A 16475-nucleotide genomic window follows, 5' to 3' on the forward strand; every position below is an offset into this window, starting at 1 on the left:
CCCTCCATGCCCACTTTTTTAGACCTGGTGTGAGCGGGGAGAAGTCGCAGATTGGGTTGCCCCTAAAATAAGCCTAATATAGAAGTATTTTAGCATCATAAATGACCCCCATATTTATCAGATAATTCTATATTGATGGGTCCAAAGGAACTGAAAAGCAGCCTTTTGGCGACAGATGCCCTTTAACTGATGTATCTCGAGTTTCTGTATCATGTTATGTGCAAATAAGATTCCTTTTATAGACAAATACCACACTATAACAAATATAAAAAATGCTAGCTTCAAAATAAGTACTACACAAAATAAAAATGTAATTCTACTACATCTGATTCTCACATTATTGCAGTTCTCATCTACCCTTTCATATAACTTTCCCCCTGCAAGTCTGTTAGTTTTTCCAATCTTTTTTCACTTTTTTTTAATTATGCATTTGTTCAATAATTACAGTTTAGATGACAGATTTCACAGACCTCACACGGTTTTCAAAGAGGGAGTGGAAACCTAAAACGTTAAACTAAGTCAATGAATTGCCAATTAATAACAGGTTCCCTTTGATGGCTTCTCGGCAGCTTGCTGTCACACCACGCTATAAATCTGCTACAACTTCTGGGGTTTCCGAGTGTATACACAGCGACATGGGAAAATGTGATACAAAACTGAGCCACTGCCAATAAACCAATCAACCTAACGGACTGATAATCTCCCACACTCGGCTGTTTAGCTGCATGCACCCAACCAGAAAGACTCTAATTTGTTCCGCTAATGACGACGAAAAAAAAAAAAGTGCAGACTTGGTACAAAAATTCTCTTTGTGAAATCCAAGCTTAACTCCACAACTATTAAATCGTACTATACTTCAACTATACTGTAACGCTGCAAGCATCCTAAAAGGAACAATTAAAAATGACCTTTTAATATGAAAGACCGTACTTTGATGGGTGTACTAAACTAACCTATTTAAAGGGGCTTTCAATTTATACTAAACTCTTTAGATGCGCAATGGCTTAAACCTGCACACATGGGTGTTTGCAGAGAGAGAAATGTACACATTACTGCTGATATATCAGTCAGATGCCTGGAAAGTGCTCAATTGGCACCAGAATTTGTGGCGCACGCATGCTCCGCCAAATATATGAAGTGTATGAGCCACAATTTTATTTTACAACATGATGGACACAAGGAGGGACATTTATCAAGACTAATTCCCATAGGCCCCTTGCAGACCAGCGTTCCTCCCGCAGCGAGTCCGCATCGCAGCTCCCGGCCTGACCTCCCAGCGCTGCCACTGTTATTGGATAACAGTGGCATAATGCTGCCAGTGTTATCCAATACATTCCAGAACTGTAAGGGTTACATAGCATTATAATCAATATAATGCTATGTGAATCCCGTCAGTGCTGGGAGGTCAGGCCGGGAGCTGCGATGCGGACTCGCTGCGGGAGGAACGCTTGTCTGCAAGGGGCCATACTCCAGTTTTTATCCCAGTGTGCCACGGTAGATGCCTCTAAACTAATTAGACATCTTAAGTCTACGCCAGCCTGGACTTCAGCTACAAATCCTGCGGGCTAAGCATGAAAAGTTGCAAATTACTAAGCACATGGCGTGCTTCATAATTTGTGTCATAGGTTGATAAACGTCCTTCAAGGTTTATTAAAGAATTGTTGTGCAAAATTTTCTCTAGACTATTTTACGCATTGTTGTGGTGCTGTCTTCAACAATTTTTTGGTGCCTGCTTTGGACAAAAACTATGCCAGGTCCAAGGTATTATAAAAAGTGGGTAACATTCTGATAGTCAAAAGCCTTAGGTCTCTCTCTCACGTCCATGGTTGTGATGACATCCCTGGTAAGGTGGTCAGGGGTTCATCTGTGAAGAATCCATGTTTGGTCCATGTGTGCTATTTATGTCCTTCGTCATCCATATTCCACGTACGCTGCTAGGCAGAAAATTGGTTTCCAGAGCATCTCCTAGCAATGATCTGTGAAAAGCGTGGGTTGAACAGGGATGGCATCCGTGCTGTGTCAATGGTTTTCACAAACCCATAGACTATAATGTGAGTGAGATATCTGTAATCACGGACATGCTTCCATAATGTCACCCTGGACTCACAGTCAATGGAAAGCCACTGATGTGTGAATACAGACATCAAAGTCAGTGGATATGTGAGCGGTCGGTGAAGAGCATGCACATCTACGATTCACTGATGTGGGAGAGAGGCCTTATGGTACACTGTGTCGTAAATCGGTATTTTTGCGATACTTTACCTTCACCACTTTCTGAAACAGTCACAGATTTAGACACATTTAACAATCAAAATAATAAATTTAGCGCAAATGAAAAAAAAGAGCAGGCACAATATTCTGGTGCAAAATAAATCTTGACATATTGGCTACATTTTTTTAAATGAAATGTAATGATGTTAAATCTTATGCTCCAACCCACCCCCCCATCCACAATCAAAAGTCACAGATAAAAAGATTACAAAGATAGATAGATATTAATTGTAACGTGCTGCGAAATATGTTGGCGCTTTATAAAAATTATTATTATAGATAAGGCGGTGGTAGGTATGCCACTAGGCGGGGAGACATCAACAAGCCACTATGCCTTGGCAAGGGTATTTAGATACAGGGCTTACGTGGACAAACTGTGTCTCCGTGAAAGAAACCTCAGCTATCATGAGTGTGAACTTTCACTATGCCACAAAGAAGAGGAGCTACAGGCCAGCCTTCACTCAAACATAGAAGAGAGTCCGAGAGGAAAACGGATAAATAAGAGCATAGTGGGCCAGAAACTATTTAGGATAATACTCTATGGATATGTGGCTGAAAGGTGGAACTCTTTGTCCACCACAAAGCAAATACAGTGTTGCACTTTAAGAACATACATAACCTGAAACATAACTACATATGCAGCATGCTATTTACCTGAAAAACAAAAGAAAGAAAATAAGTTTTACGCTTTTGGACAGAATGCTATTGCTTATATTGGGACTTGGAGTCGGTGATGGTAACTCAGCAGTAAAGAACCACTCAGGGGTTTGTGTAGGAAGCGATCCAGCTGCTAACTAACACTGACCACAGGCTACTGCGTCTCTACAAAGTGTGGTCACCAAAACATCTAGTCATTGATGGGGATCAGAACATGCAATACGAAGCCTCTACAGGCATACGAGCAGGGAACAAGGTAGTCACCACCATTAGATTACAGAAATTTGGGTCTGCTAATGCAGTTTGGCTTTCAAAGTTTTTGTAATGTCCCTGTCAAAGTCCTGACTTTGTGCAAGTTGTAAAGGTAGTGCACCTATTTCACATGGGTGATATGGATGTTGCATAAGTTTATATTTTAAATTAATGCTGTAATAAGGAAAATGTGTTAAATTGCATTCAGGGTAATAAATACACAAAAAGGGTTGATATGAGGAATGTTTTTTTTTTTTTTTTTCTGAATATCACATGCATTTTATTGATGTCTTAGGCCTGTTTTGCACTTGGGATAAAGAGATCCGGGAGGGAATATCCTTGACGGATATCTCCGCATTCCGGCATGGACTGAACCACCGCATAGCCGTCCAGCCCCATTCACTATAATAGGGACCAATCACAGGCCAGCAAATACGCCAAGCTGTGGCTGGATCTCCGCCGGTCCCCAATTAGTGAAGAGGGCTAGCGGCTGTCAGGTAAAAATCCAGCAGTGCCGGATGCAGACATATCCGGCAGGATTCCCTCCTGCCAGAACAGCCTGCCAGAGATGTAAACGGAAGTGTGAAACCAGTTCTTCATTCAGGAAGTTTAGTAGACACTAGTAAAGATCCAGTGATTGATTTGAACATTTTCCAGATCATTTACCAGTATATTTTTGCACAAAGCATTCATAAAGCTCATGCTTGCTTTCAGTAAACAGTCTAATAAGATTTCTAAGCAGAAAGGTGCAAAAACAAAAATCTGTAAAAACAGCAGGTAAAACAAGCAATTTTGCTAAACATATTAGCGCCTTTCTTTGTAATAATTTTTTATGAAAATAGCATGTGGTATGACATGAAAGGGCTTGTTCACTGTTTAGAGACAAAAAAACAAAAACAGATTCCCAAATTGAAACTGAATCCGGCACTTATGTTATTTTCATTGTACTGCTCCTCTAACGAAGGAGCACAAAAAAAAAAAAAAAGCTGCAGCCACATGTTGCCAATAAGAAATTAATGCCCTGCAGGTACTATTTTTTTCGGTAGCGCAGAAGAAGTTACCTGGTGTTTTAGGGTGCGGTCGTGATGTGGTTACAGCATACATAATGATGCGTTTAGGGTGCGTTTTTTGTCTGCCACTGTTGTTTGCTAGCTTCAAATAGTGACACTGGTTGTAAATAGAGATGAGCGAATTTCTTATGAAATTGGTTCACGCTTCGTTTGCTGGTAAAAGGTGAACTGTGTTATGGATTCCGTTACCACAGACCTCTGAATGCATAACGGAATACCTTTAGAGGCATTCCGTCATAATAAAAGTCTATGGCCTGCATAACGGATCCGTCCCATTTCCGTTATGCAGGGGAGGATGAATGGTGATGTGAAAATGCCTGAAAAACAACCAAAGGCTCCAACATTCTGGATGCTGTTTTTTTTTATGGCTTTTTATTGTATGCACCTGCCATTTTTATACTTAAAGGGCTTCTGTCACCCCACTAAAGTCATATATTATTTTTTTTGGGCTAGTTAAATTCCTTATACTGCGATATATGAAAATATAATGGTGTTACTTACTTTCCTTCAGCAGCTTCTTATAAAAACAAACTTTTATAATATGTAAATTAGGTCTCCGCCGCAAAAAACGCCCCCTCGTCGGCTGGCCCCCAGATCGCGGCTGGCCCTGTCAATCAACACGACGAGGGGGCGGTCTTTTGCGGCGGCTACCAGCAAGTAGACGCCCTACTTGCTGGTAGAGACCTAATTTACATATTATAAAAGTTTGTTTTTATAAGAAGCTGCTGAAGGAAAGTAAGTAACACCATTATATTTTCATATATCGCAGTGTAAGGAATTTAACTAGCCCAAAAAAAAAAAAAAAGACTTTAGTGGGGTGACAGAAGCCCTTTAAGTATTTACCTTTCTGTAATGTCACTTCCTCTCTGGAGCAGAATGGGGGGGGGGGGGGGGGGGAAGAAAGCATTGTTAAAAAAAAAACACGCCATGTAAAAACACCATTAAAAAAATGCCACCACAATCCAATGGATGCTTATGGGAGAACAATCATGAGCAATGTTCTGCGATTAATAAAAAAAAAGAAGAAAAAAAACCAAAATAACAAAGACTAAAAAATAATAAATAACCCCAAGGGTGAAAAAACAACCATTTGTTCTGTTTAATGTTTGCTATAAAGTTCAATCAACATCTGGAGCTGGTGTTTTGTGCTTAAAAATGTGACACAAAAACAGACCAAAAACCATTAAAGACCTAAAAAAATAATAATATGTATATAAATATGTATAAACCGTCCAATTGTTTTATTTTTATTTTATTTTAATTTTAGATAACATTCAGTTTATCATTTAAAAAAGCAGTATGTGTAACAGCGACCTCTGCGCGGCGCTGTTCCCCCACTCATCACCGTGGTCCCGGGCGCTGTCCTCATCTGTGATCTCAACTTCCAGCCTCTGTTGCAGCTCGGGACTCTGCCTGTGCGGTTAGTATTACCGATGTGGATTTCCGCTCCACAACTTCCATTTAACCTGGACACTGTTTGTACTTGGCTGCTGATGTGGCAGTACGCATCACTCCCTGGGCGGGGCTGAGTCATGTCATGTGATCTCGTTAACCTACCCTGGCTCCCCTGCAGGTATTTAAGTGGCTCAGCCCTTTACCCAGACGCCTCAGAGTCAAGGTCCTAATCTTGTGCTAAAAAGCTTGCTTACCACTCGTGTTCCTGACTTCATACTTCGTTCCTGGACTTTGTTTATTGTCTGATCCCTGCCTACTTGCATCGCCTCTCCCGTTGCCGACCCGGATTGTCTGACCTCGGTCCTGTGCCGCCTGCCCTATTGCTTGTTCTACTACGTCTCTGCCTCTTCCTCCGGTTCCTGTCTTGTTGCTCTTGGTAATGACCCTGTCTGTCTGACCACGTCTGTACTGTCGGTACATCCGGGTCTGCCTGGACCAGCTGCCACTGACTGGTTAACGCTCTGGAGTAGCCCCTGGCAATTACCGATGGTCAAGCCTATCCTCACCATCTGAGGCTCTAGTGAAATCCGGGTAGTTGCTTAGTTACTCCCCTCCAGAGTATTGCTAGTCAGTGGCACAGTGGGTTCACATCCACTGATCCGTGACGGTATGGATTACTTTTATTTAAAACGTTAGATCACTGGAGAAAATTCTAGATTTTCCCACCTTCGCATTCAAGCGCACATGATATTAATAGCTCACAAGTCTCGTATTGTAACTCCATGAAGTATGCAGCAAGATGATGACTGAGCACATCTCTCGGTAACTGCCATGCATTCCATTCGGCTGACATAACTGAGTCAGCACTGGGCACCGCTCTCCAGGCAGAGCCTCTGTACCCTGCACACAGCGCCCAGTGCTGGTTACTGAGTAACACTGGTATAAAGTCTAAACTGGTGAAAAGCAGAGCTATGAATAGCTAACAAAGCATCAGTCTGTGGTACATCTATCTAAAGTCTATCAATCTATCCAAGTCTACCCTATGTATCTACCTATCTCAGGTCTATCTATTTATCTTAAGTCTATATATCCAGCTAAAGTCTATCTATCTAGCTAGCTGCTGGAACAGAATACCGGAGTTTGTGCCAGAGATTAGTGTTCAGCGAATCAAGATTTGGATCCTTGATCCGAAGACGATTTGTTCAAGACTTCATTTGAATGCTGTACGGTGATCAGTCTCCGTAGTACGTACATCATTCAAATGTATGGGCTCGGGCGAGGGAAATTAGTTATTCCCAAATCCCAGACTTTGTTGAACAACATCAGGATATGATTTTTCAACTTTAAAACTATTTTGAAACGTGGATCCGAAGTCAGGTTCAGTACCGAGGTACCAGTTAGTACCGAAGCTGACTTCGGATCCAAGTTCGAAAATGGTTAGAAAGTTTAAAAATTTATGGCCGAAGTTACTCACCGAATTCTCCGTACAGTTTGGAGAATCAACTTTGGAACTATGATCCGAATCTCGATTCGCTCAACACTAACAGAGATGTGACCCTATCCATGGGGCTCCATTAGTCAGACACAGGTCAAAATAGTAGAATTGTGGCCTCTATCTGACCAGTGTGCATTAGTATATAGCAAAAGTGTATGGAATAGCGTAGGGAGCCAATGGGGAACAAATGACACTGTTTGGTATCCTTTACAGTCATCTATTAAAAGTATATATGAGCTTTCATGAAATATCTGTTAAACAGATGCCAAACCTATGGGTGACATATCCGTTAGATTAATGCCCAACAGTGGTATTGGTTACCTGCGGGAATCTGTTTAACGGATAGGTTATAAAAAGCTATAGGGGGCGTGTCCATTCTGCTGCCGCTCAGGGGGCGTGTCCATTCTGCTGCCGCTCAGGGGGCGTGTCCATTCTGCTGCCGCTCAGGGGGCGTGCCCATTCTGCTGCCGCTCAGGGGGCGTGCCCATTCTGCTGCAGCTCTCTCCCTATCACAGATCAAGAGGCAGTTAAAGGGGTTGTCCGGGTTCAGATCTGAACCCGGACATACCCATAATTTCACCCAGGCAGCCCCCCTGATGTTAGGATTGGAGCATCTTATGGCACGGGGCACGGGCACGGGCTCTATTGTTTACAATAACACACTGCCGGGCGCTGTGTTCAGTGATGTCACCGGCTCTGATGGGCGTGCTTTAGCGCTGCCCTAGCCGTTTTACTCCTAAAAATGCCTTTAAAAAGGAGAGCATCGGAGCATGAACTGCTCCGATGCTCAAGTCAAGGGGGCTGCCTGGGTAAAAAATGAGTTATGTCTGGGTTCATCTCTGAACCCGGACAACTCCTTTAAAAGGTTGAAACTGAGCATGTGCAGCCTTCTCAGTGAGCAGGACAAAGTAATAAAAAAAAAAAAAAACAGCAGGTGGCGCTATACAGATACATTTTATTGAATAAATCAGCAGCTATACAAAATTTTTATTGATATGCAATAACAAAAGTATTCAGATCCAGGTGCTGGTTTGAAAACTGCAGAATATTTTTCGTGGGACAACCACTTTAATGTACACAGGATTTTTTTCTCGTATACTTTAAACAGACACAAAAAAACATGATGTGAACAGAGTCTATAATGCTTAGCAGGTTGCACTAAATTCACTGCGCTGTGTGAACCATTTTTGGGACATTTGGCAAGATCCACAAAGACCTAAAAATGCGTGCGCCCCATAAAATGATTGACAAATGCCCCCATGCTGGCATAATATTTTTTCGTATGCACCTCTCATTTCCAGGGTACAGCCACCCAGGATGTATGTTTTTCACACTTCTATGAGGTCAGTGAGGATTAATATGAAGTGACTGCGGCTACGGATATTAGCAGAGATGTAAGCTTTCAAAAGGAAGCGAGTCTGCCTGTTCACACATGGATATCAGAGAGCATTTCAAATCCATTAGCATTCCAATTTTCCATGTATCGGAATGACACATGTCCTGTAGCCGGCTCCCTAGCAGCAATGCCGCTGTCTCCAGCTTCCATTTCTCTTCCAGAGCGTGCCTGCGTTCATCTGCCACTATCTGGCACCAGAAAAAGTGACTGCAGACCAACCTCACGTTGGTGTCCTATAAAACGTCTTATACCGTCCACGGACTACTGAAGCACAATGGAACAGTCCTGGAGAGCTAATCCCCCTTTTATGGGACTGCTATTTCTACCAGTGCGTTAAAAATAAATGCTATTGGAACAGTAACACACTTTCCACTGTCAGAGCTATAAAAGGGAAGAGGATGAAACAGAAAGAGGTAATATGGTCAGCTCAGGTCATTTTATGGGGCTGCCAAGTCGAAGAGAAACACACATACAAATTATAAAGTCCGCACAATGAAAAATCATCTTATGGTCACCTTATTACACCGGGCACAATTACGTCTCTATCAGAAAGAAAAGTTTTAAAACTTAAGGCAGCAGTCACATAATATGGATTTTTAAAAAAAATACTTTACATTAAGAGTACGCCCTTAAAGGGATTTATTTATTAATTTACGCACTTATATAGCGCTGACATATTCCGCAGCGCATTACAGACATTAGCATCAAGCTGTCCCCAATGGGGCTGACAATTTATGTCTATGGAGTGTGGGAGGAAACCCACGCAAACACAGGGAGGACACACAAACTGATATTCCAATATCATATAATCCATGACAGTCTATTTCTAATAAACCTCGAACAAGCCCTTTGCCTCACATGGATCCAGAGATCAAAATGTGAACGGAAGGACTTAAAGGTCCACTCCTGCCTTTGATTAAAAAACTACATTAAACCCTGCATTAGGAATTAAAAAGCTGCAATATCATATCATATACAGGGGAAATGTGTAGAATCAGATTAAGGCCTCTTGCACATATTCGTTCCGTGCATTTGGGACCACAATTTGCGGTCCCCAATGCACGTGCAACATCCGTGCGGCAGCCGTCACGGAAAGAAACCTATTCAACTTGAATGGGTCCTCGATCTGTCAGTTCCACAAAAAGATAGAACTAGTTCTATTTTTTTGCAGAAAGGAAGCACGGATTGGAACCCCACGAAAGCACTCTGTAGTGCTTCCGTGGGGTTCCGTTCTGCATCGCATCTCCATATTTGTGGACCCATTCAAGTGAATGGGTCCACATCCATGATGCGGAATGCACACGGCTGGTGACCTGTGTATTGCGGAACCACCATATGCGGCCCGCAATACCGCCACGGAACGAATACATTCGTGCGCAAGAGGCCTAATGGTGGAGAACGCGTGTGGCATTTAGTGCTACCAGCTGACTAGTGTGCAGCTTATAACGGGAGTACAAAATACTGACCCGTTCCCAGGATGTCAAAGTGGCAGGACACATTATAAATGAGTGATCCACAGAGGGTAGTGAGCACTTCGTGAGTTCACTTGATCAATTGGTTTTGAGGAGTCCTCTTTCCCAGTGGCTGGCTTTTACCATGCTTTGTTAGCAACATAACAAACGGAGAAGCTTAATGAACTTTTATACTTGTTTTTCACTAAGTGGGAATAAGAGACTGGATAGGAATGATTAACTCTGTGACCGGTCAGGTGAGAGGCATTTAATTCAATCACTCAGGAGGTTCACATAAGGGTAAGAGTGCCATTACACGGGTGTCAGCGGCTACGGGCGGTGTTCACACTCTACCACTAATTGCTGGGCTGCACCTGGAATTTCAACCCGCAACAGTGGCAAGTCAAGATGCCGGGGGCAATTAGTGGTAAATCGTGAGCGCTAGACATGGTCACTAACGTGTGCATAATAAAGCCCCAAAAATAATTGTTGTGTTTTCACAGCATTTATTTTTCCTCTAAAAAATCATGCCAAGCCCGTTCTGTGGCCTCACCCTAAAACCATTTTCACACAGCGGTATTTGGTCCGAACTTTAAAAGATCAGCAAATATTTCAATAAGGCCACTTTTACACAGTCAGTATTTAGACCCGCTCCTGGTTTTGACTGACAAATACAGATGCAAAATACTGACCGTGTAAAAGTGGCGTAATTATGAAACAAGTAAGCAAAAATACCTGTGGAAAAATACCATACTCACCCTGGTCCTCATCACTCCATTCCAGCGCCCTGCCTCTCTTCACTGGTCTGCTGCTCCCCATCTGTCAACTTTCACATGGAGAGATCATGGGGGCCTCTGCAGAAGATAACAGGCCCCAGAAGTGACATGTCCCCAAGCAGCATGTGACCCAGCAGTGCCGCTTAGGGGACACATCACCACTGAGGACAGTGAAGATGGGCAGAAAAAAAAAACGAAGCCAGAATGGAGAAGCGGGGAGAATTTGAGTAAGGATTTTTCCACACACATTCCAGGCTGAGAATTTAGGGCTCATGCACGTGATGAGGGGTGTACACGAACGGTGCCCGTGTATCGCGGACCCGCTGTATGAGGGCCACAAAACGGCTGTGTGCATGAGCCCTTAAAAGGAAAAAAGAAACGGGATAACCTCTTTAAGGGACCAGTAAGACCAGTGAGACTATGTAACTCTCTGCCTGAGGAGGTCACGAAGGTGAGTTCACTAAAAGAGTTCAAGCTGGGCCTGGATGTATTTCTGGAGGGTAATAATATTACAGGTTATAGCTACTAGAGAGGGGTCGTTGATCCAGGGAGTTATTCTGATTGCCTGATTGAAGTCGGGAAGGAATATTTTTTAAAATATATAAAAATTGGCTTCTACCTCATGGGTTTTTTGTCTTCCTCTAGATCAACTTTGCAGGATAACAGGCAAAGCCGGATGAATCTAAGTTAGTATGTTACTATACAAGTACATATTGTTGAATCCAATGGCAGACTGGCCATAGACCCTACAGGGAAATTTCCTGGTGGGCTAATGCCCATGGGGCTACCCGAATCCTCCTCATGGCAGTCGGGAGGGTACATCTGATACTTTCAGCAATAATTAATGCTAGAAGCATTATGTACTTGTGCATCTAGCCGGTGGTCGGAGGTGGCCTTCTGAACTCAACGGTATCATTGCCATCAGGACTGTGATACAGCTAAATACTGCATCCGGGGTGGCAGTATTTTGAACTGCACTGTGGTATTTGGTTCTGCTGGGGCAGTATATTGTGCTGCACTGTGGTATATGGTTCTGATGATACATATGTTTATTGGCTTCTAATGGTGGTATTTGGCACTGTGGTTTTTGGTTCTGCTGGGCAGTATTTTGTGCTGCAATGCGGTATTTGGTTCTGCTGGGGCAGAATTTTGTGCTGAATTGCGGTATTTGGTTCTGCTGGGCAGCAATTTGTGCTGCATTGCAGTATTTGGTTCTGCTGGAGCAGTATTTTGTGCTGCATTGTGGCATTTGGTTCTGCTGGGGCAGAATTTTGTGCTGAATTGCGGTATTTGGTTCTGCTGGGGCAGCAATTTGTGCTGCATTGCAGTATTTGGTTCTGCTGGAGCAGTATTTTGTGCTGAATTGCGGTATTTAGTTCTGCTGGGAAAGCATGTTGTGCTTCATTTTGGTATTTGGTTCTGCTGGGGCAGTATTTTGTGCTGCATTGTGGCATTTGGTTCTGCTGGGGCAGTATTTTGTGCTGCATTGTGGCATTTGGTTCTGCTGGGGCAGAATTTTGTGCTGAATTGCGGTATTTGGTTCTGCTGGAGCAGAATTTTGTGCTGCATTGCAGTATTTGGTTCTGTTGGGGCAGTATGTTGTGCTGCATTGTGGCATTTGATTCTGCTAGGGCAGAATTTTGTGCTGAATTGCGGTATTTGGTTCTGCTGGGGAAGCATTTTGTGCTGCATTGCAGTATTTGGTTCTGCTGGGGCAGTATTTTGTGCTGCACTGTGGTATTTGGTTCCGCTAGGGCACTGTGGTATTGCTGACCCTGCCTACTTGTGTTAACCCGCCTTCTACCAATTTGGAGCCATCTACAATATAGGGGCTACTTTTATCTTTTTTTTCAAGGCCCAATTGAAATCCAAAATAAAAAATTCTTAGCACACACCTTTATCCTAAACATCACAGGAATTATCAGCTTTTGAAATACTAAAATAATCCACTAAGCGACATTCTGAGTTGTTTCAGCCTCAGGATTCTGTTATTCAAACTACTGTTCTGTTACTTTGAAAGAAAATGAGAATAAACCAGGTTTTAAAGTAATTAGGAGGATAAGAGCTTTATTCTGTGCAACTGCAAGAAGAAGAAAAAAAAAATCCTGAGAGTTGGGATCCTGAGTTCTGGCAACTACCATAATCCTTTTCAAATTGCTCATATTAAGATTAAAGATCACTTTGTTTCTGTATTCCCACAACTGGTTGGGGTATGGTAAAGAAATCAGCCGCTGCCTTTATACGTAACATCTTTAACATTTGCTCTGTTTTCTGTGCCTGTGATTAAATGTAACATTCTGAAATCCCAAAGTTCTGAGAAAAAGCATAAATCCTCATCTCACAGCTGCTGTTTGACTCCAAAAACACATGCGTTTTTTCTTCTTTTTTTTTTAAGCATCTACCATCAAATAGTCCCAGTGGACTCGCGCTGGGGAACACCTGCATCTCTTCATTTCGTTCCAATAACGCAGTTTCAACTTTTCAATTACAAAAATAGATGCTATGTTCAGCTGCATGTTCACTTTGCCCTTAATTCCCGTGAACAAAAAACCTAGGAGCATGAAATCATTCGGGTAAGCTCTGTCATCAGGAGGATGAGGGATTTTTTCTTCTGTTGCACACCAGTATTGCAGTGGGAATTCGAGAAAATACTGGCAACAGTTCGAGATAAAGTATGTGGTCGGCTTGTAGGCGGTAGAAAAGAAATGTAACGGAATAGAGTAGGATCACCGTTTCATCCCGCGTGTGCGAGTGGCCACTGCCGTCGCAGGGACGGACGCACAATGTGACCAACGGTGAGATTGTTTATTACCGAAATGTATTACAAGCATGTACTTAGATGAGAAAGCTTGAAGCTTGAGAAGCAAAAGATCAAATAGTAGGATTTAGACTTCCCTCAAAATGGATCAAATTACACTTAGGAAAACAGCAAAAGGATTAAGGGTCTTCTTGTCTGGTATTGGAGACCACCCGTTTACACTCAGAATGTGTGTGTACGTGGCCAAGCTTTTCTTCAGCCAAGATGTATCTCCCAAGGAAGAGAACCATCTGGCCAACGCCACTTTTTGGAAGTGGCCCCCTGAGTCATAATCCGACTTTCCAACAAGCCTTGGGATTTGACAAAGGAATATTGCCAAGTCCGATACCTATCCGTAGACAGCTGTTTTGGGGTGCTTCATTGTGGTATTTGGTTCTGTTGGATGGTATTTTGTGCTTTAATGGCTCTTTCTACTTGTGTTATCCGTGCAAACTTGTGTTGCGTCACTTTCTGTCAATTTGGACCCGCCTACAACATAGGGGACACAGAAGGAAACTGGCTGGCTGAGTGCAATGCCTTGAATGCGGCTGAGGCAGGCTGATGAGTCTCCTTAAGGGCTCAGGCACACAATCATATTTTCTTTCCATGTCCGTTCCGGATCGTATGCGGAACCATTCTTTTCAATGGGTCCGCAAAAAAAAAAAAAAAAAGGAGTTACTCCATGTGCATTCCATTTCCGTATGTCCGTTCCGCAAAAAAAAAAAAAGAGTCCTATTATTGTCCGTATTAAGGAGAAGGATAGGACTGTTCAATTAGGGGCTGGCAGTTCCGTTCCGCAAAATACAGAATGCACACAGATGTCAACCGTATTTTACATGGATCCGTGTTTTGCGGACTGCAAAATACATACAGTCGTGTGCATGAGCCCTAAAGAGAACAGATTCAGTTTGTAGCCCTAGCCCTGTATCTATATACTCTAGAGCAGGGATGCTCAACCTGCAGCCCTCCAGCTGTTGCAAAACTACAACTACCAGAATGCCTGGACAGCCTACAGCTATTACAGCATGGTAGGAGTTGTAGTTTTTCAACAGCTGGAGGGCCACAGGTTGAGCATCCCTGCTCTAGAGTCTAAGCAGTGGCTTGCTAGTGCCCCAATTGGCAGAAAAACACCCTTGACAAGTACCCCTCCAGCCCTTTCCTAGCGATGATACATAGGTTAATTGGTTTCTAATGAAAACAGCTTTGTGTCTGTGTCCTGGGCAAAATTAGATTATGAGCCCTATTGGGGAGATTTCTGTACCTCTCTGTGCAAATGTTGGTGCTATATAAGAAATGGGAATATATATATATATATATATATATATATATATATATGTATATATGAGAGAGCTGTATACATATAAACATAATGATTACATTACTACGAATAAGGAATCAAATTCTAAAGTTTAAATGACGTCAACGTTTTTCTCACCTGCCTAAATCATTGTACCATCTCATGTTTATGGAGGCAGCAAATTCCCTTTAATATATTCCTTTAAGAGACAAGCCGCCATCAGACACCTTATTACCCTCTCGCTTATCGAGTTAGGGGAGATGACTGCATGACCCCATTTAATCTTTATGTCAATCCCAAGTTTTGTCTTCTCAAAACTGAAATTTCTTTAGCAACTTCCACAATATATTACAATCAGCCTTATGATCATGTAATTCTTGTAAAAGAACATGGAGTAAATGATGACGAAAGTCTATGACCGCTATGAGCTGGCGTAGATTTTAATCTAGATATACAGTCGGCCGGAGGAAGCGGGTGATGAGGTGTGTGCCTTGCCATAAATTAAGCACATCCTCTGAGGACGCTCCTGAGGATAGGTCATCAATATAGGAAAGCCCAGAGAGCCCCCTTAAACATTGCTACATTGCGGCAGAATCTGGTCCGACCTTTGCTTTCACTTTTTGTAATTAGCATGAGCAAATACGGTCTTTTCATGCTACTCATCTTGCCCATACAGGTCATTATTGCCTGCAGTTAGCAACACATCTCCTTTTTTTCTAATCAGTTTTTTTATTTTTTGAACATGAATATGGGGACGGCCATCTTGCCTGAGCTGTTCTTTACAACATTTAGAAAGCATTAAGAAAATTGCTTTACGGCAGCCCCAATGGTCTGGATGGGACCTCATTCACTTCTATGGGAGAGTGTTCTAAGCATGCTCTGTGACCTGTGCAGATAAGCTCTGACAATCAACTATTGTGAATGGTGGATCCTGTCTTATCTATACACAAAGGTGATATCATTACAGGCAAGATTAGAATGACAGATAAGCAGGTAACTGCAGTCATCTGTACAGACAAATAAGTGGTGCCTATTAGGCTTAGCGGCCAGTGTGAAAACTGAAGGATTTTATATTTTTTCTTTAAATATAGATATTGAAATGGAAAATTAAAAATATCAAAAATTCTTCAAAAATATGTTAAACATAAAAATATAATTTCAACAACAGGTCACTTTCTGTTGACACAGTCCCTTTAACAAGTATGTAACATACATTTTTTACTTTAGAACATTTCCTGCAACTAGTTCATTTCTCTCCAACAACTCCTTTAAGAACTGATAAAAGCATGCCTTTTCCTTAAGACTAGACATGATTGAGCAGGAGGCCATTGACTTTCTAGTTGTACCCACAGTAGCCAGTGTAACTGTGTTGCTTGACTATGTGAATTTTATGGAGTGCTACTGTCACACAAAAGTTGCTGTCACCTACAGCTTTCGAGAGTTGCCGTGTCACAAAAATTTCCTGAATGCTGGACAAGAGCTCCTGCCAACTCACAGCATGTAGGTATAGAGCAGAAGAAGAAGCATATATACTGTATTAGCACTGTCAATAGCTCTAAAAAAAATTAATAATAAAAAAATCTCAGTTGGAACAGCAGCAAAGGCTAAGTAATAGACC

General features: G+C 42.3%; 1 protein-coding gene across 7 annotated transcripts in view; it reads right to left on the bottom strand.

Annotated features, from left to right (window-relative positions):
* Positions 1-16475, bottom strand: part of VPS13B (vacuolar protein sorting 13 homolog B) — a 988099-nt gene that overhangs the window by 666342 nt on the left and 305282 nt on the right. The window lies entirely within an intron of this gene.

This window comes from Bufo gargarizans, chromosome 5, assembly GCF_014858855.1.
Source record: "Bufo gargarizans isolate SCDJY-AF-19 chromosome 5, ASM1485885v1, whole genome shotgun sequence".
Lineage (NCBI taxonomy): Eukaryota > Metazoa > Chordata > Amphibia > Anura > Bufonidae > Bufo > Bufo gargarizans.